The sequence below is a fragment of the Protopterus annectens genome, chromosome 1.part1, assembly GCF_019279795.1.
Source record: "Protopterus annectens isolate FY-2018-M chromosome 1.part1, PAN1.0, whole genome shotgun sequence".
Classification (NCBI taxonomy): Eukaryota; Metazoa; Chordata; order Ceratodontiformes; family Protopteridae; genus Protopterus; species Protopterus annectens.
The window spans coordinates 1,014,482,549-1,014,503,374 of NC_056726.1; the positions used below are offsets into that span (position 1 = coordinate 1,014,482,549).

Here is a 20,826-nt window from a genome sequence, read left to right on the forward strand (position 1 = left end):
TGCAAATGAAAAACACCATCATCAGAAAGCATTCAGCCTTTAAGTTTATTATCATAAATGGATGAAAAACACAACCCTTATTAGGGCATCAGTTTGCCAACTTTCATGCTTTTCTGCAGGCTATAATCCTGTCTTTTGTGCATTTGCATTTTGCTTTTGTAGTTTTAGTTATGTTTCTTTACAGTTCTCCGGTTCGATCCTCGGCTGGGGTGCCTTCTGTGTGGAGTCTGCATGTCCTTCCTGTGGTCGTGTGGGGTTCCTCTGGGTGCTCCGGTTTCTTCCCACATCCCAAAGACACCAAAAAGTGGATTGGACACTCTAAATTGGCCCTAGGCATGAGTGCGTGCGTGTGTGTGCCTTCCATGGAAGGTTGGGCGCCAGGCTGGCAACTTAACACCGTAAAAACTCTACTGCCAATCATGAGCAGACAGGTGATCCACTGTGGCAACCCCTAATTGGGAAAAGCAGAAAGAAGAAGAAGAAGTTGTTTCTTTACAGTCTAAACTCCAAAGTACTTAATGTGGAACAGCTCTGTACTTTCTAAATTCCCTTAATTTCTTTCATGAAGACACTAGAACTATTTTCTCTTTATTCTTCTGTCCTTCTTTTTCAAATGCCCCTGAGAAATGAACATGGAATGAGAAATATAATAATAAATAGTAAATCATTAGGCTTTCCTTAATTTGGATATCAAAATAAAGTTTGCTGATATAAACTGTAAATTGTAATTATGTGTAATCCAGGAAAAAAGTAATTGATTTTAAAATTATTATATATTATTAAGGTTTTATGTTTATAAAATAATATTAATTGAACATTTTGTTACTTCTGAAATATTTACACACAATTTATTCACATCTAACAATTATGTAATTGCTTTACTCCATGCAAATATAAAGGTTGATCTTTATGTCTTAGTGTAGTTTGCTAAAGAAGTTTTCTAAATGTATCTTTTCCACTTTCACTTTCCTTCTGTTTTTTATTGTAAAGGGTTGTGGAAGAAGCAGTTTAAAGAGAGCTGACCAGACTCACTTTTAATGACCAAAGATTTCACCTAGTCTTAGGCATCCAATACTGTTATTTCCTCAAGAATGTTCTTGGTTGCCTCAGTGCTTCGTCAAATTCAGCTATGCCTGGATTAACTCCAAGTGGTGCTCCCCTGTAGCAGCCCATTTTCATAGGTTCATAGGTGGTTACTAGGTTAGCAGCTCTAGAGCCCTTACAAGCCTAGACATGTTAATCTGAAGTATCCCCATTTGTTCATTTCGGGTAGTCTGCAGAAGGGTCTATATTATAATGTCGACAAGTTAAAATGCCAACTCTGACTTGTTCGACATGAAAATGTCAAATTACAAGGTTACCGAACGGCTAAATCACCGATTTCTTTCCAATGGAAAAAAATAAGTTGACTGTTCTCTTACACCTGCCCTTTCCCTGACTGTAGTGCGGTCTTGGATTTAGAATAGTTAGTTGGGGGGGTGTGGGGGCACAGTCCCCCATGTTGGGTGGTGGGGTTCATATTACGTTATCGAAAAATAACGTAATCGAACCATCAAAACTTCGAAATGGCAGCATTTTGAAGCTTGTATTGTGGGGGGCTGCACCCCCCACACCCCCCACTAAATATATATTCCAACTCCGAGATCACACTACAGTGAGGAAAGGGCAAATATTCCAATCCTCACTGTACTGCGATCCCACAATGCGCTCTTTGAAATGCAGCCATTTCGAAGTTTTGATGGTTAGATTACATTATCTTTCGATAACATAATAGGAACCCTGGGTGGTGTGGGGGCAAAGCCTCCCCACTTAAATATATTTGTTTTTGTATGTTTTTGGTGTTTGGCCACCAATTTCTTTCCTTTGGAAAGAAATCGGTCATTTGGCTGTTTGGTAACCTTGTAGTTCGACATTTTCATGTTGAACAAATCAGAGTCGACATTTTAACTTGTCAACATTATAATATAAAGCATCTGCCGAACACATTTATGAACAGAGTGGTTCTGTGAGGAACACCGGCTACCCTCTCCATGAGGGAAATGGGTACCTCCCCAAGGGCGAATTTGCGGCCTTCTATCCAGTTGTCTAGGTTGCTTTTGAATATCGTCAGTGAGAAGCTCTGTTTATATAAATAGGAAGTTTATTCCAGAGAGGAGGGTAGTCTCTGGGAGACATATCTGTCTATCCAGCATGTTTTGTTAATGTTACAAGCTAGGATGAGATCTCTAGAGTGAGTGAGTCTTGTGCTATTTGACTTCCGGATGTGCAGCATTTCCATTAGGCCAGGGATGGAGATTGCCCTATCGGCCAGGCACAAGTCAACTTTCAGCAGCCTATATGATGCTGTGTAAAGTGACAGGGCTTTCAGCCTGTCCATGTAGGTCATGGTTTGGAGTCCCTATATTTTCTTAGTAAAAAACCTCTGAGGTCTCTCCAGCTGCTGCATGTGTCTGGTGAGGTTCATGAAAAAGGGTGCATTATACTCTATGAGTGGTCTGATGAGGGTCACTTACAGTGGAGTTATAACATCCCTTGACCTGGATATTATGCCCTTGCTTATGAGGTGCACTATATAGAAGGCATTCTTTGCCACTATGGAACCTTGGTGGCCAAAGTTTAGATTGCTGTTAACCTGTGTTCCCAAGTCTCACTTCACTGGGTTGGAACTCAGGGGGCTGCTGTCAATATTGTATTTTTTAGGGAATTCTATTTTGCCAAAGGGAATAATAATGCATTTTTTTGCATTTAGTTTTAGACCATGGCTTTGGCACCAGTCATTTGTTTGTGTTAGCCCTTCTTGTAATATGTTGACATCGTTGGGGGACTCAATGATTGCTCCCAGTTTGGAATCATCAGTGAACCTGGTGAGCCAAAGGCCATCTACTTTAGCCTGGACTTCTGAGAAATAGATGCCAAACACTAAGGGACCCAGCACAGACCCCTGTGGTACTCCACTGGTGACAGGTCTACTGGTGGAAGTGGAGTCACCAATTTTGATAATGTGTGTTCTGTAGGTGAGCCAACTGGCTACCTATCTATTAACGTAAGGGTTAACCACTATCTGGGAGAGTTTCTCAGTGATGCCAGAGTAGGAAATTGTGTCAAAAGCCTTGGCAGTGTGCACTGTCTTACCTTCGTCCATGGCTTTGGTGACAGTCTCAAAAATGTCCACCAGGTTTAATAAGCATGATCTACCCTTAATGAAGCCAGTCTGGGTTGGATCTAGTGTTTGGAGGTTGCCTATATCCTTGTTGATAAGGTCCATGATAATTTTTTGCATGGCCTTGCAGATGAGGCTGGTTAGACGTATGGGTCTGTAGTTACCAGGGTCAGTTGATACCCCCCCTTTGTGCAGAGGGATTACCGTTGCTGTTCTCCATTCTGCAGGAATGTAGGTAGTTCTCAGGCTGTGATTAAAGATAATGCCAAGTGGATCCACTAGGTCTTGTTTTAGATTGTTTAGTAAACAACCTGGGATTTGATTTGGTCCCATTGAGGTCATATTTTTGGCCTTGACGAATGCAGGGATGACCTGTTCTCTAGAGATACTAGACAGAGCGCTGGTGACAAAAATGCTTTGTGATATGGTAGGTGGCGATAGTGGGGTGAAGTTTGTGCTGAATCTGTCAGCTACCAGGTTGGCGATATCTTCCAGTTTAGTATGAGTGATCCCATCTACAAGCAGTTTGGCACATAGCTGGGCATCCCCTTTCAGACTTTGGACATAGTTAAAAAATGCCTTATGATTATCCTTGGCTAGGGATGCAATTATAGTTAAGTAATGTGTTTTAGAAGACTTTACAAGATTTCTGATTTTTTTGTATAGGTTTAGAAGGCAACTCTTCTTCTGCAGAGTTATATTCCCCTTGCTTTTGGGAACAGTCTCTTCCTCTTGATATATAATCTGTTTATACTTGAAGTCCACCATGGTGGCTTGTTTTTATGGGGAAGACCTGGTTTTGATCCTATCAGTTACAGCAGAGCTTATGCAGTCACCTAAGTATTTGTACAGGACATGTGTGTACACTTCTCCATAGTGATCATTGATGTCTGTGATTAATGGTGGTATGAAGCTTTTTATACCATCACTTAGTAAACTCTAGTTAGCTTTGGTAAGTTTTTTATAATATTTGTTCCTGTGAGGGTGTCAGTTCCAGTAGTTACTTCAAATGAGACTGATTTGTGGTCTGACCTAACCAGGGAGGACATCACACTTGGAAAAGTACAATGACCCCCCCCCCATGCTGGTGAATACTATATCCAGAGCATCAGAGCCCCTAGTGGGAGTACGTGCTTAATACCTTGGATTTCCTGCAAGTGGGGCTCCCCTGTAGTAGCTCCATTTGCTTGATACCTTGGATTAACTTCAAGTGGGGCTCTCCTGAAAAGCCCCTTTTGCTTGATACTTCTACCACCTCAGCTGTCTGGGATAAAACCAGTTAAAATGGATAAATAGGAACTTTACAAAAAAACACCTAAACAGGCATGTCCAAGGGTCAGCTTCCGGTGATTTCTCCTGTCCACCTGGTGAAGCTGGGCATACTGGGGCAGTGTGGCAACTGCCTCATGTACACAGACAATCCTCTCCTCCTACCACCCAACACTACAACCAGCGAGAGATGCACTTACATAGCCAAACTGGAAGCTAAGCTCTCTCCGGCCAAGATTGTGCTAGACAGTCAAGAGGAGAAGGTTAACACCTGCATTACACCTCAAGCAACTCATAGCCCTTCAAAACCCACACCATCAACGCCCACACATAGCAACACTAAACCTACATATGCGGAGGCCCTTAACATTAACCTGCCCAAGCAACAAGGACCTCCGAAGCCGAAACGCAATTAAACACCAGTCACAACCAAAGTGACACATAGCTCACAACACCAGTGTGCCACCCAACAACAGCCCGTAAGGCAAGACAATGTACCCAACACTTTAGTCATAGGTGACTCTATTGTCAGGCACACTGATGTCCCACTCACCAGGCTGAACAAGGAGAAAATTACAGTCAGCTGCCTGTCAGGTGCCAGGATCCACCACATAATGCATGCACTCACGTCACTTCACAACAAGTACAAATATGACTCTGTCATTGTCCATGCTGGAGTGAATGACTTGAGATGTACCTCCCTGGACTACATGAAAAGAGATATGGAAGAGCTCTTGGAGCATGTGACCCAGGCAGGTATGACCCTAGCTCTGAGTAGCATCCTGCCTTTGCACAGAATGATACCACAGTATAAGGACAAAATGATAGACTTCAACAATTGGCTAAGTTTTTGGTGTCATTCAAAGGGGATCCAGTATTTGTCTGCCTGGGAAGACATCGACAAACCGCAATGCTTTGCCAGAGATGGTCTGCACCTGTCACCCCTGGGATTCAGGTTACTGGCTAAAGCTCTTGCCACCCCTATAGTGCCTTTTTTAGGTAAAGTTCAAAGGATAAAACCACCACCATAACAGATACAAGCATGCAAAATCTGAAGGTAATGCTACTCAATGCTAGATGTCTAAACCTCAAAATGCACTCTCTTGAGGCACTCCTAAAAATGGAGAACATCGACATCTGTGCAGTAACTGAGACCTGGTTCAAGGCTCCAGAGAGCACCCCTGCAATACCAGGCTACAATTCTTACCACACTTTTTGGCCACAAAACAAAGACCGAAACACTAAAGGTGGAGGAGTGTCCATATTCACCAAGGATATTCACACCTCCAGGCTAGTTGCCCAACACAATGCATCTGAAATTCTTCAGGTGCAGCTAACACTAGGTAAGACTGCAATCCAAACTATAGCTTGCTACAGATCCCCCACCATGCTCCAAGATTCTCACTACACCTTTCTAAACATACTGGAAAATATTAAGATACAACCAAACACCCTAATACTGGGTGATTTTAACTACCCTGCCATTAATGCGGAAAACTACTTGGGTACCAACTCCTTTTCCGAACGGTTCTTGGAATTCGTAAATTCCAACACCCTGGATCAACTAATCCATTGTCCCACCAGGGGAGCCAATATCCTAGACCTGGTCATTACCAACATGGGAGATAGATGCTCCACACCAGTGGTCACCCCCTCATTGGTCAGGTCTGACGATAAGCAAATCCACATCCCACCCCCACCCCCCAGTAAGGAAACCTCCATAAAAACTTCTCCAAAGCTAACTTCATGCTACTGAAGTCAAAAGTGACAAACTTCACAACACCCATGCAGACAGGATCTGGAAGTTCGACTGCAGAAGCATACACTAAGGCACTGTACGAGCACATCCACTTGTGCATGAATCGTGCCATCCAAAATAGAACCAAGATGCTCTTCTCCAAAACAAGGAAGCCAATCTGGTGGTCCTCTGCTAGAAACAAACTATACAACAGAAGGAAGAAACTGTTGCAGAAAAGAGGAAAATCCCAGGATGCAAAAAACTCCCTCACCAGCCTCAGTAAGAAGCTGAGATCTCTCATAAAATCCTCAAAAGCTAGTTACGAAAATAAAATTGCCAAAGATTCCAAAGACAACCACAAGGCATTCTATAGTTATGTCAAGAATCTAAATGGCAATGCTCAGATCTGCTCTGAGCTACAACAGAATGGCATTAAATATACTGATCCCAAGGATATTGCCAATATCCTGGCAGATTGATTTAGTGCCAACTACACCCCCCTCTCACCCCCTAAAAGGCCCATCTCAATACCAAAAGATTGCCAAATTCTGATAATCACGGCCACACAGGTAGAAACCGCACTCTCCAAAGCTAAGATTACAGCATCCATGGGACAAGATGACATCCCAGGCTGTGTACTACATGAACTACAAAATGAACTGGCACCTCACCTCAGTGTCATGTTTAATCATAGCCTCACCTCAGGCTTTATGCCCACTGAGTGGCGCACAGCTACAGTTATCCTGCTCCACAAGGGAGGATCTGCCTTGGATCCTGAGAACTACCATCCCATCAGTCTGACAAGCCTGATCTGCAAGGGCATGGAACGCATTATCATGGAACTTATAAACAAAGACATTGGCAACCTTCAAACACTGGACTCAACCCAGTTTGGGTTTGTGAAGGGCCAATCTTGTCTCCTGAATCTGATTGACTTCTTCAAATCAGTCTCCAAAGCTGTGGATGAGGATAAGGTTGTCCACACAGCCTATCTGGACCTCACCAAGACCTTCAACACCATCCCCCACTCTAGAATCATAGATAAACTTACTAAGCTGGGCATAAATCCCTACGTCATTCGATCGGTTGCCAACTGGCTTACTGACAAAACCCAGACTGTAAAAGTAGCCGACTCCAAATCCAGCTCCAGACAAGTGACAAGTGGAGTACCTCAGGGTTCAGTCCTGGGACCACTCTTGTTTGGCATATACTTCTCTGAAGTACAGGCCAACACTAAGGGACTCTGGCTAACAAAGTTTGCAGATGTCTGCGAACTGGAAGCCATTATTGAATCCCTAAATCATGTGGATATTCTACAAAAAGGCCTTACAGAAACAGATGCCTTGTGCCAGAGCCATGGGCCCAAGCTTAATGCCAAGAAATGTATAGTTATCCCCTTTGGAAAAAAACATGTACCCATGAATTACCACATAGGTGGCAGGATGCTAAACATCAGAAGTTTGATGAGAGATTTAGGGACACAGGTGGACAGTGGTCTCACTTTCGATAACCACATCGCCACAACAGTCAGGAAATCCTTCTATGTGGCACACCTCATCACTAAGGGCTTTTCATCCAGAAAAAAGGAGGTCATTGTCCCACTGTACTCATCCCTCATTAGACCCATTATAGAGTATAATGCCCCGTTTGGTATGTACCTCACAAGACATCTGCAACAGCTGGAAAGGCCACAGAAATACCTCACTAAAAGAATCACAGGCCTAAAGCAGATGCCATATGCTGACCATCTAAAAAACTCCAGCTATACTCTGTGGCATATCGTCTACTCAGAGGCAATCTCTGCTTAACATACAAGGCCATGTCAAACCCTGAGCTGCTGGACACGCTCCACTTAAAGAAATCCCAATCCCTCAGAGCCACATGCTCCAGGGATCTAAAACTTGCCATCACAATGAACAAAACATGCTGGAGGGATAGGTTCCTGACCCAGAGACTCCCCATACTCTGGAATAGACTGCCCATACATGTCAAGCAGAGTGCCTCATTGGCCCTCTTGAAAAGGAACCTTGATGATTGGATGGGAGATAGGAAATTCACCCCGGGATCATGTCAGTTGCCCTGCTAGACAGGGGCCCAAAGAAGTAAATATGGTGGGAAGAAATATCCAGGGAATTGTTATGGCTAGGCTTGTATAGGCCCTAGGGCTGATAGCCTAGTACCAACCTATGAACCTATGAACAATCATTTACCTTGCAGCAAGTGTGAAAAAATATGCTTGTACGAGCAATTACTACTCTACATGCTACCATGTGTCGATCTTTATGGCAGTTGCTACAGATTGTTAAGGCTGTGAGCTGTAGTTCCTGTGGTGCAGGGTTTGAGTCTCTCAGCCCTCGTTTGCCTAATGTGTGATCATGTGCAAGTCACTTAACTTGACATTGTTCCTGGGTCACCCTTGAAAAGGGATTGTGTGTCCAGTCGGCCTACCTATTTAACAAACGGGTATTATTATTTATTAAGAAGTCAGACTTGTACTTGGCAAAGTATGCTTATTGCTAGTTTGATTAAGTGTTTCCTATCATTACTATCAGATCTGTTACCAACACCAACAAAATTAAAATTACTGTGAAAAATTCTTTTGATTCACAACAAAATTCTCAGACAAGAACTACTGCATAATGTTTTAGAATATGGGATGTTTTCACATTGCTTATTTTTCAGTCACTCATAATTCCATTATCCTAAGTCCATTGCAAACATTTTGCTGAAATAAATATAGAACAGGATAAGAAAAAGAGAAAATTAAATTAAAGCTGACATATTATTTAGCAATAATCCATGACTATGCCTGGGTATCTCTGGATTTACTCACGCTTGGCATGGTTTGATCCCACTGTTGAAGCTTGATTGATTAAACAATGACAACTGTGGGCAAATCCTGATATGCCCTCAAACAGGAGTGAATCATTGTCATTATACAATTATATTATTTAAGAAAGAAATTGTTTGCCTTTCTTAAATAATGTCTTTTTATAAAGTCACTGTGGTGTTCTTCTGCGTTCTTCCTTCCTTGCCGATCTACTACACATTCGTATGGCAGTCCATATCGAGTGCCGTGTCAGAGAAGCAACAGGGAAAAGAGAACCACCATTACTACCCTTTGTTGTTTGTTTTTGTTTCTGGCCAACAAACTCTTAACGCAAGAATTGTGTGCATAAATACTGCTCTTATAAACTTGGAAAGTTGCTGGAATAAGTTGAACATGAAATGTCAGTCATTATTTAATAACTTCACAGTGGCTTCCCACAAAAAATAAAATTTTTATGAGGAACAGGACAAAACTATGAAACAAAAATCTGGACATTCTGTGACAATCTGGACAGTTGAGAGGTATGACTGATTAGTTTTTTAGGAGGGACAGCGCAGAAATAGAAGCTCAGGTACATTTCTGATTCTTTAGTTTTGCGGAATGTACCTGACTGTTCTTGTATTTTGTTCTCTCCTCAAAGCATATGTCAATAGAGTGGTATTTCAGTGGCTAGACCTTTTTTTCTGTTGCTATATGCTTGATTTATTATGTGTACGCTGGTCAGGCCATCCAGTCAATGAGTCGTTATTATATAATTATGATTATATGCATTACAAGACCTTCAATGAAAGAAAATACATCATAACTGAAATTAAGATAAGTAAATTAATCAATCAGAGTAATATTTCTCTCTCTCGATATACATAAACATACAATTTTGTTGGATTCTTTCTAGTACTGCATAAAGATTTCCATCACCTTCATCTTTAGGCTGAGCAAAAAGCGTTGCTTACAATGTCTGTAACATCATCAAGTTGTTAATTACTTTTACTTATTTTACTTACTTTCCCTAAAGCTCACTGTGTGCTCAGACCAAACAGCAAATGAAAGAAAACATATCTGTCAGATGTACTACTTTCTACAGTGACTGAGTGATTCACACAGTTTTATGACCCCAAAAGTCTTAAGATGCTTCAAATATATTAATAAACTGAATATCTGCCATGCAACATCAAAGTGAAGTTAAGTAAAGGCTAAATTGGTCTTGCAATGTTTTTAAGTCTGTAGGATCTGTGCATATTGCTACAATACCTGTTTCTTTGTTTTTTTTTTTTTTAAGTATCTATTAAAACATTTATCTACTCTGACGCATTGGTGACCTTGACATTTCAACATTACAAGCAAAATTAAGGCAGGAGCGGGGCATACTTCCACATGAAAAGCATAGGACCTTCACATACACTCCTTTTTGTTAGGGTATTTAGAGAATGGTGGATATAAAACCATTTTAGGAAGTTTGTGCTGAGCTGTTTGCCCAACCTAATACATATCTTTTAAATTTGCAGGTTTTCTCAGCTAAAATTGTTGTTGTTGAGAAGGAAACAGAGTAATAGTTCTGTCAGAGTGAAATAGCGGATTTATATTTCAACAAAACAATCTAGGAGACCTTGAGTTTTGCCCCTGCCTCTTAACTCTTCTTTGCTTTTTCATCTATTTTTTCCAAGAATTCTTAGCCTGCCCATAACAGCAAAAGTAAATTCAGGATTAATGTAACTAATATGTCGCCTATGCTTTGTCCATTCCATCTCAATCAGGAGTAGCTTTAGTTTTTCTGACATCTGGGGCTGGAATGCGTGTTTCACTATGAAGGCCTTAATTGGTGCCATACTGTCCAATATACAACTGAGGATGGTAACAAAACAGTTCGCTGAAGCATTTATAGAAAGAAGCTGATATAGAGGAAGCCACGTGATGTTTAGGATATGTGGGTAGTGGTGTCCTAGAATAGCATTTTCATGTTTCTCCTTGCATACCTGTGGGTAGGAGGTAGTTTGCTTTCACCTTCATTTGCAAAAGAGGCGACTAGTACCCACCCTGAACTAACAGGGTGAGATACCAGCATTTAGTCTTGCAAGTTCTTTTTCTGCCAGCTGACAGTGTCAGTGGCCTACTAAACAGAATCTTATACAGAGGTCTTAGCAAGTTTTACCTATAGCTGTACTTAAGCACAGGCCAACTAGGTGGCTGCTAAGGGGATGCTCTTTCTTTTGTTATAGAGTCACTTTTCAGCTACTTATTTTATAGTAAAGAACTGCTTCTTTACTGTACAGCAAGTAAATAAATAAATACAAACATATATACATACATACATGCTGAGAAGTAGTCCTTCAAGAGAAGAGAGAGCAACACCCTAGGGAGGAAGTCCTACAGATTAGACAATTCAGATTGTTGTTCCACCGATGATCAACTTAGACAATGAATCAGGTAGATCATAGGTAGGACAGAACAAGAAGTTGACAAAGCTTGAAGAGAAAGCTCAGCAATGGCATGTGGATGGGTAGGAGGTTGGCATAATGGTTAGGGTGCTTGCCTTACAGACACAAGGTACAGCATTTGATTCTCACAGGGGTAATTGACTGAGCTTACAATGGCCCACAAGGGCAGTTAGCCTAGTATTAATCTATGAGCCTATATATTTTTGTTACTGGCAGACAACCAGATCTTTTGGATGGCTGGGGGCTGACTAGTCCACAGCTGTCCCTTATTTTGCAGAATGGGACTGAATTTGTCAAATTTGTGTCCCTGTCCCTGTGCATCTCTCAAGTGTCTGGATTTTTGGTTCACACTTTTAATCGGTCTCAAAAATGACAAATCAGTGAGGAATGATGTCAGTAAATAATGACACACATTTAAGTTTCAGTCTTTATATCCCTTAGAAAAATGCATGCCAACACAAAATCTGTTGTTCTACAACTTTCTAAGCTTAGCAGGACAATATTTAAAATCAGTCCTTGACTTCGAGCCTTTATTCCCCATTATTTTTGACTTTGTCCATATTTCTTCTGCTCAGAGGTTAAGAGGTATGTCAATGCATTTTTGCCCTCATATGTTTTTCTTGGTAAACCAATGCTAATTACAGATAGTCAAAAATGATAGACACTGAAGTTCTGTGCTTCTTTTTCCTTATATTTGTTGATGAAAAATGTGTTGCTCTACTAACTAAATTAATTTGAATAACATAAAAAAACTACTGGCCTGTATTTGAGGTAATATGATGAATGGCTGTTGTTTTGCTCCTTTATTCTGACTTTGCAGGACTACTGTGACTTGTTTGAAGAAAGTTGGAATACTTTAATCTGTGATTACTGTTTCCACGGAACAAAGCTGAAATACAATTCACGGCTGTCAGTTTTAGCAATAACTGATGGGTAGGGGTGTGACCTTTCTGTAGAAAGTAACTTATCCTCCTGTTTTATCAGTTTAAAGAGTAATTATCTGGCTTTGAAGGACTAGTGTGCACTTGAAGATTTCTGTGATATATGTGAAACAACTTGGAATAATTTAATGCACTGCTATTGTTTCTATGGAACAAAGCTGAAATACAAGATGTAAAAAAATAAATAAAAGTACAGGGTGTAGCTTACCTTAACCATCCCACACCATTTTTGAGCAGGTTTACCCATGGTTTTGAATAGTTGATATAGTGAGAGGAATGTCTGTATGAAATAAGGGGGCTGTCACCCCCCCAACTCCATGGTCATATATACAAATTTGATTTTTTTTCTGACACACTTTTAGGAGCCTTGCATTGCCTTCCTATGTAAGTTGGTGCAAAGGGGCTGCAGCTACCTGATGTGCATTATACCTCCTCTTTTTACACAAAACAATGGGGGGAGGGTCATGACTAACTAGTGGGCATGGCACAGGGTTTGTTACTGCAAACCCTATAGAGTAATTAAAGAATGGTTTAATATATACATATATATATATATATATATATATATATATATATATATATATATATATTTATTTTATCTAGCTGTCATTTTATTTATAACCACTGGGGGAGCTGTCTGTAGAAAATAATTTACATTTCCTCAGTTTAAATACTTAATACCTGGGTTTGCAGGGCTAGTGTCCATTAGCAGGGTCACTGTGATTATATGAAGCAACTCAGAATAGTTAAATATGTGGCACTGATTCCATGGAATAAAACTGGAATACAATACGCAGCCCGCACTTTTAGTTATAACTGGTAGGTGAGGGTAGGAACTGTCGGTAAAAAGTAACTGAACTTTTTGTTCTTCTCCATTTAAGCAGTCACTATCTGGTCTTCCAGGACTAGTATATATTTGCAGGATTGTTGCGATTTGTGTGAAGCAATTTGGAAAATAAATCTATTTTATATATATATATATATATATATATATATATATATATATATATATATCAATCTCTCTCTCTCTCTCTATATATATATATATATATATATATATATATATATATATTGTATGGCTATTGTCTGTGTGAAAGTTCATTGAATCAAAATGTTAAAAAAACCCTAAAATGTATACCAGCAAATCTAGAATCCTTTTGGATTAATGCATTTATTTCTTACAAATGTAGTCTCGGTCACTTTGAACCTGATAAAAGGTGCAAGAATAAAGCACAGTTCAAGAAAACCAAGTTCTTTCCTTAATCATGATTTCTGTTCAAGCCTCAGTTTGATCAACATGTAGGAATAAAGGTCTGAAATGCACTTCCAGTATTTAGAAACTCAACAGCTTCTGGTGGCCTGTCAGCCCCCAGCTTAATTCAATTATTTTATCTCCAATTAGTACAGTACAGTCCTGGTCATTTCGTATGTGTTGAAAGAGTGCAGGAAAGTTGAAGAATAATATTGAATTTGTTTCTTGAAAAGGGGTGTTGTACCAGCCCATCTATATTGTTACAAAATAGAAATAAAAATATAATCAGGATGATTTTTCAGGTCATTTTTGAATGAAAATGGTTAAAAAAACTCAATATGCAACCGGTGCATCAAGACCCCCCCATTGCTTTTGGGGGGTCTAGCAGTCCCCAGACCCATGGATTAATTCACTTATATCCTCCATAGCTATTACAGGACAGTGTAGGCCTAGTCAATTAAAATGTGTTGAAAAAATACAGGAAAAAGCAAAGCTGACCAATAGGACTGAATTTCTTTTCTTAATTAGGATTTTTTCAGGCTATCATTGGATAAATCATGTAGGACTACCATGGTTCGATGTTATTTCCTGTACACTTGTCAGAGGGCAGTCTTGCCTAGTTAAGATGTGTTAAATGAATTAATCAGTGAATAAATAAATGCCGGAAAAGACTAAAGAGTAAGAATAACTATGAGAAAAGGAAGAAAAAAATCATCTAGATGGTGAGGATAGACCAGGACAAGCCTGGGACCGAAAGGCACAAGGTGATTGTGTGTGGGTGGGTAATGGTCAGTGGAGGAGGTACTGCCTAAGGCTCCAGTTCACCTAAGACTGACCCTTTTACCTGCTTCATAGTTTTGACTGCAATAGGAAATACAAAAAGAGAAATGTTCCCCACCATAGGTCTGTGGCTTTACTTATTCTGCCCTTTCTAAATTATGATTGATGTTATCTGTGAGTAATCACAAGAAAATGCGTGAATTAATGTATTCACAAATGTTATTTCTGGTGACAACAGGGGAAGTATTGAGTTATTATTTTCTTGAGTGTATCTCTTTCTTCTTTATTCTCACTGACCATAGCACATCCCCACAAGGTATCCTCCGATGCATTCATTCAACCAGCAGTAAGAGACTTACAGGCCATTTGCTCCTATCTGGGAGAGGGTTAACTGCCAGAAGTGGTGGCATCATTTGTGCAGGGGTCTGGGGCTTTTGTCCTATGGCATTAAGTTATGGGCTGATGGAAGGGGTATTACTCACTTCTGTAAGTGACATAATTCTGAATTCATTGTCTAGTTCTTGCAATAAGCACTGCCTCAGTCATGTGATCTGTAATCTCAATCTGGAATTCTAGCTCAGAGAGTGCCTACCCCAGGCATATGCACTTATCCTGCACCAATACAAAGACAGAAAGCCACTACCCTCACCATTCCTGTCTCCCTCCCCTATGAGCAGTCCTTCCAGTTTACAGTACTCTAATCAAACTCAGGTCGCCTCTACCATAGTCAGAACATTAACCTTCTGTGCCATGAAGATGGCTAAAAACCTTCATTTGGTAATGCATAACACCTCTTTAACATAGTGCTTATTGTTATATATGCCGTGTCACATGCAAAGAAACAGTGTTCCCAGCATGACATGTGGAGATGTCATCATTAACTGCTTTCAGGCTAGCAATGGTTTCATTAATAATATGATCCATGAATATACTTGACTGTACAATAGCAGAAGTGATGTAATGGAGGTGATTTCTATCTACATAGTCATAGTCCATTTTGGAGTGAATGACTTGAGACATACCTCACTGGACTACACGAAGAGAGATGTGACTAAGCTCTCATATTATGTGTCCTAGGCAAGTATATTCCTAGCCCTAAGCAGCATTCTACTTTCACACAGGATGATGCCTTACTATAAGCAAAAAAAATATTTACTTCAACATTTGTAAATCCAGGGGGATACAGTATCTGACAGCCTGGGAACATGTAGTTGACAGACCACACAGCTTTGCCAGAGATGACCTTTCACCTGTTGCCTCTTGGCTTTCAGTTACTGGCAAAGGTACTAGCCAACCCCATAGAGCCTTTTTTAGGCAATGTCATAACAACAAAATTCACAATGTAAAAAAATACACCAGAGACAAACTCAAAGTTATACTGCTAGGAGTCTAAATCCGAAACGGCACTCACTGGACGCACTCCTTACCTTAGAAGATGCCAATGTCTGTGCAGTCACAAAGACAGTGGCATAGCTGGGGGAGGGTTGAGATGGGTGGTCCACCCCCAGCAGCACTTGTTAATAAATGAGTAGCTGATGCCCCAGTTTTTTTTGACCTGGCACAGAAAGGCAAAAGTCAGGTGGTATCATGGTGGCTTTCCATTTGGCTGAGTTGCATACCATGACACACGCAAGCAGCAGCCAGCCCTTTGATCATTGAGCAGAAGTATTTTAGCAGGCACTGTGCAATTGCATGCAGTCACACAACATAGTTTCTTGATGTGAGAAAATAGCGGGAATCCTGGGAAGAAGATTATGCAAAAAGCAAGATTTATAAGCAGTATTCTAGTAAGGGATTCATCTTATGTAGTAGTCTTTTTTATGTCTTTTACTGACTGGCTTAAAAGAGAAAGGTAGAGAGGATGAATTAGGTTCATTAGTGCTAAGTTATGGCTTATGAATTAGAGTATTTAAGTACAAAGATTGATTGAAAGTAGTTGGGAAAACAGCTGTAGCTAGGTCATAAAGAAAGTCTAAGAGGTTATCTACAGATGTGTTTAGCTGATGGTGTTCCAAAAAGCTGAAGGATTATTTTTGTTTCTGTTTTGCAAACCTATGTAGGAGTTTTGTTTAGCCTGTGATATTGGTTGCTGGCTGTTTCTGAGTTTCCTGTATTTGGCTAACAGGTGTTTGTTTTTTGTTGACAAACGGGATCTCCAGTTTAAATCCAGTTTACAAAGCCACGGTAGAGATTTACTTTTTAGTCTAACCTCTTCTAGCTGGTGCATATTTGTTGAGGATAGTTAATAGCATGTACTTAAACTTACTGATGACAAAATCTAAAGGCATAATATGTTTGAGAACTTGTCAATTAATAGATTCTAATTTAAGTACGGCACATGGAAGTGGTAGTTTATTCCAATTTCTAATTACTTCTGTCTTGAATTAAGTAGAGAGATTTGTTTTTCCACATGGTATAAACTAGGTTATGTTTACTAGGGCTGTTTACTAGTAAACCACTGCTAATACAATTAAATGGATGTTATCTTAGTATTCAATCAGGAGTATGTGAGAATATGCTTTTCGATCAGGTCTTGCTAAGGAGTTGACTGACTGTGAACTATGCATGTATCGCCCTTAAATGTGATGGCTGAAGTGTGTAATTTAATTAGATTGATACTGTTTTGCTTTGCCTAAGGGCTGGAACATGTATGAAAATAGTCTTCGGACCATCTTGATTAACTCTGTTAAAAAGTAAATAAAGTCTTGCTGAGCTATGACAGCTGGTTAGAAACTCATTTAATGCAGCAAATAAAGATTTGATATAACACTCTAATTAATTATTAACTACTGAGTTAAGCATTGCTGCCTGATCATAGTATCCCCATACATTTAAATAAGGATTTGTGCAATATTTGCTGTTCATTTCTGAGGGCAGATGAATATGGAACTTTCCTTAGAATTTATTTCTGCTTCTCTAGTAACTATTATTTGTTCCATGCTGCTGAATGATTTAATTTATAATTCAAGAAAAGATAGTTTATCACTGTACCCTGGAATATTTATAAAGTGCTGTTTGTTCTCTCTCCTACTTTGCCATTATGATGGTGTTTTTTTTAATTTCATTTTACTTCAGTACTGAATTTACATGCTCTCCTTGTGTCTGTGTTTTACTGACATTACCAGCTTTCTCCCATATTCCAAAGACAGGGAAACTGGCAAAGTGGCAATCCTTCTAAATGGCCATTGTGATACGTACGATGTGTGCATCTGTGTGTGTGTGTGTGTGTGTGTGTGTGTGTGTGTGTGTGTGTGTGTGTGTGTGTGTGTGTGTATACACGTGTATATGTTTGTGAATGTGTATGGGGACATGGAAATTGCTGAATCCAGTATACTCCTAAATGGTCCACCTCTATCAGCAAACCAGTTACCAGTGGTGTACCACAAGGATCTGTGCTGGGCCCCTAACTGCTTTAAATATATTTCTCAGAAGTTCAGGTGAAAATAGATGACCTTGTGGCTTACTAAGTTTGCCGATGACTGCAAAGTGGGTGCAGTCATCGAGTCCCCCAACGAAGTTGACATACTACAAAAAGGGCTTACATAGACAAACAACTGGTGTCAAAACCATAGACCTAAACTACATGCAAAAAAAAAAAATGCATTATCCCTTTTGGCAAAAGGGAAGTCCATGCAAATTACAATATTAACCATAACCCCCTTAGCTCAAACCCTGTGGTGAAAGATTTGGGAACACAGGTTGATAACAACCTTAATTTTGATCACCATGCGTCCATATTGGTAAGTAAGGCCTTTTATATTGCACATCTCATAAGTAAGGGCATTGAATCCAGAGCTAAGGATGTTATAACTCCCCTGTACTCATTCCTTATCAGACCACTAATCGAGTACAATGCTACCTTCTGTATGTACCTCACCAGATACCTGCAGCAGCTGGAGAGTCCTCAGAGGTTTCTCACCAAGAAAATTCAGGGCCTTCAACACATGAACTATATGCACAGACTAAGGCCCTGTCATTGTACTCTGTATCTTATGGGCTGCTGAGAGGCAATTTGTGCCTGGCCTACATAGAAGTCTCAGACCCTACCATACTGGAAATGCTGCACATCTACAAGTCAAATGGGACAAGCTTCACTCACTCTGGGGATCTTAACCTAGACTATGACATTAACAGGACATACTGAAGAGACAGATATGTCTCCCAGAGAAAGCCACTCCTCTGAAACAAACTCCCAAGTCACATAAAACAGATCCTATTTAAGTGTAACTTAGACAACTGGATGGACGATTATAAATTTACCCTGGGTGTCACCTATGCCCCTCTTGGATAAGGGCAAACAGTGCTAATCATAGGCTCGCACTGCAAATATAAACCATACAACTTGGTCAATAAGGGAACAATGGTATAACATGGCTAGGCTGATAAAGGCCCTAGGGCCTATAGCCTAGTAACCTCCTATGAACCTATAAACCTATGTACTGTGCATTTGATAATAAGAAAATAATAAATGTTTGCATGTGGCTCAGGATGTTTTCTGCCTGTCTGTGTATGGGTGTTGTTGGGGAACATCTTGTAATTAATACTGAAAAGGTAGTAATGGATTAAATAGTAGTTTAGTAGGTGATTTTTTTTTCACAGCTCGATAACAGTTTTCTATTGTAACCTCTGATCATTGAGTGGAGTTCATATATTCTGCCCCTATCAGCACAATTTTATGTAGCTATAGGTGATCTAGTTTCCTTTGATCTCCCAAAAGCATACTGACTAAAGGAGCTATAGTAAAATGTCTGTCTATATACCTAGCTGTCTGTCTAGCTCTCTTTTTTGACCAAATTAGTCTGATTAGGCTAGTTGCCTCTTTTCAGGGTAGAAATGAGGTGGTATTCATACTACTGGGGAAATTTGCCAGGGTATTGGAGACCTTCCCCTACTCTTGGTAGTCATGGGAAGGATTTGTGTGTTACACATCCTGACTTCCTGTTTCCTGTCTAGGCATGGAGGCAGCCAGGAGACATGGAGAAAATATGGCTGACTTAGCTTTGGCTGAAAATGAAGTGAAGGTTGATGAAAAGGTACTTGAAATGGTAGAATCTCTACCAGAATTTTTTTCTGATGATGTGATTGCAGAAAAACAGTGATATTGGAAGAACAGGAGATTGTAGCTGGAACAGAGATGGATTCAGAAGAAAACTTTCAGAGGAGATTGTTTGAAGGAGAGACAGTTACCTCTGAGAAATGCATAATTACAACCCTCCAGTCGGGAGCATTGTGGAATGATTCTTTGGAAGAAATGGTAAACCAAAGTGAACCAGAAAGTGGAGCAGCAATTTCATGGAGAAAATAGAAGAAGAAAAAGGAGAAGAAGAAGAGACTGTGCCAGAAAAAGTTCAAGAGACAAAAACTAATGTACAAACTGTGGGAGAAAGAGCAATTAAAAAAGAAGAAATAAAAGAAAAAAAGTATACAGTATGTGTGAGCTGTAAAGAAGAAGAAAGTTTGGACAGGTATAAGGTCTGGGACTTTGTCATAGCACCTCTGGGTTTCAAAGCAAAAGTGGTAAGAGCATTCATTTTAATTAATAAAGAGACTTTTTGTGACTTGATATTTGAGACTGGGCAGGCCATGGAAAGGTTTTAGGGTGCATATGAACAAAATAAAAATATTTATCCATGGTCAGAATATGTTGTGCAAGCTTTTTATAGACAAAAAAAGAATAATGATCCAGTTTATAAATGAAGTTGAAGAAAAAGAACATTTGTTAACTATATGTAAGGAAGTAATGGACACTACTAAAATATATGATGAAAGAGGACTATGGACTTGGGGATGGGAATGTGGAGTAATATAAAATGGAAAATGATAATGTTATGCACGTACCTAGTATTATTGATGTTCATGGTAACAGGGGTTTTGTGAAATACAGGGGTCAACTGAAAATGTGTTATTTTTGTGGAAAAATGATCATTTAATCAATGAATGTGATAAAAAGATGTTATTTATGTGGTAAAACAGGGCATAATGCAAAACGTGTTTTAAAGTGCAAAAAATGTGGCAATATTGGTCATTCGTGGCTAGAATATGAAATGAATGTGCAAGAAAATGAAATGAAAATGAAGTGATACAAGATAAAGAGATAGAAAAATATGTTATACAAGAAAATGTACAAAAAGATGTAACTGATAAAGAGGTTATACGTGAAGTTAAAGAAAGTAAGAAGGAAAAAGAAACGCAGGAGACAAGTGAGGAAGAAGATAGGTGCGCAGTAAGAAATAAAATGAATTTGATAGGGAAAAGAGTTAAAGAAAAGAAAAGATTCAAAAACATAATGCTTAGAGAAAATAAGAAAGGAAAGGGATAAACATTTTATTATACTAACTGTTCTTAAAAGCTGAAAATAGCTTTAAATTTGACCATTATGAAAAATCTTAAAAGGATAATAGGTATATTACAATAGTGTGCT

At 39.6% G+C, this 20,826-nt stretch overlaps 1 protein-coding gene across 1 annotated transcript in view; it reads right to left on the reverse strand.

Annotated features, from left to right (window-relative positions):
• The window catches only part of LOC122808760, a 1,224,833-nt gene that overhangs the window by 220,280 nt on the left and 983,727 nt on the right, over nucleotides 1–20,826 (reverse strand). The gene's annotated exons all lie outside the window — the stretch shown is intronic.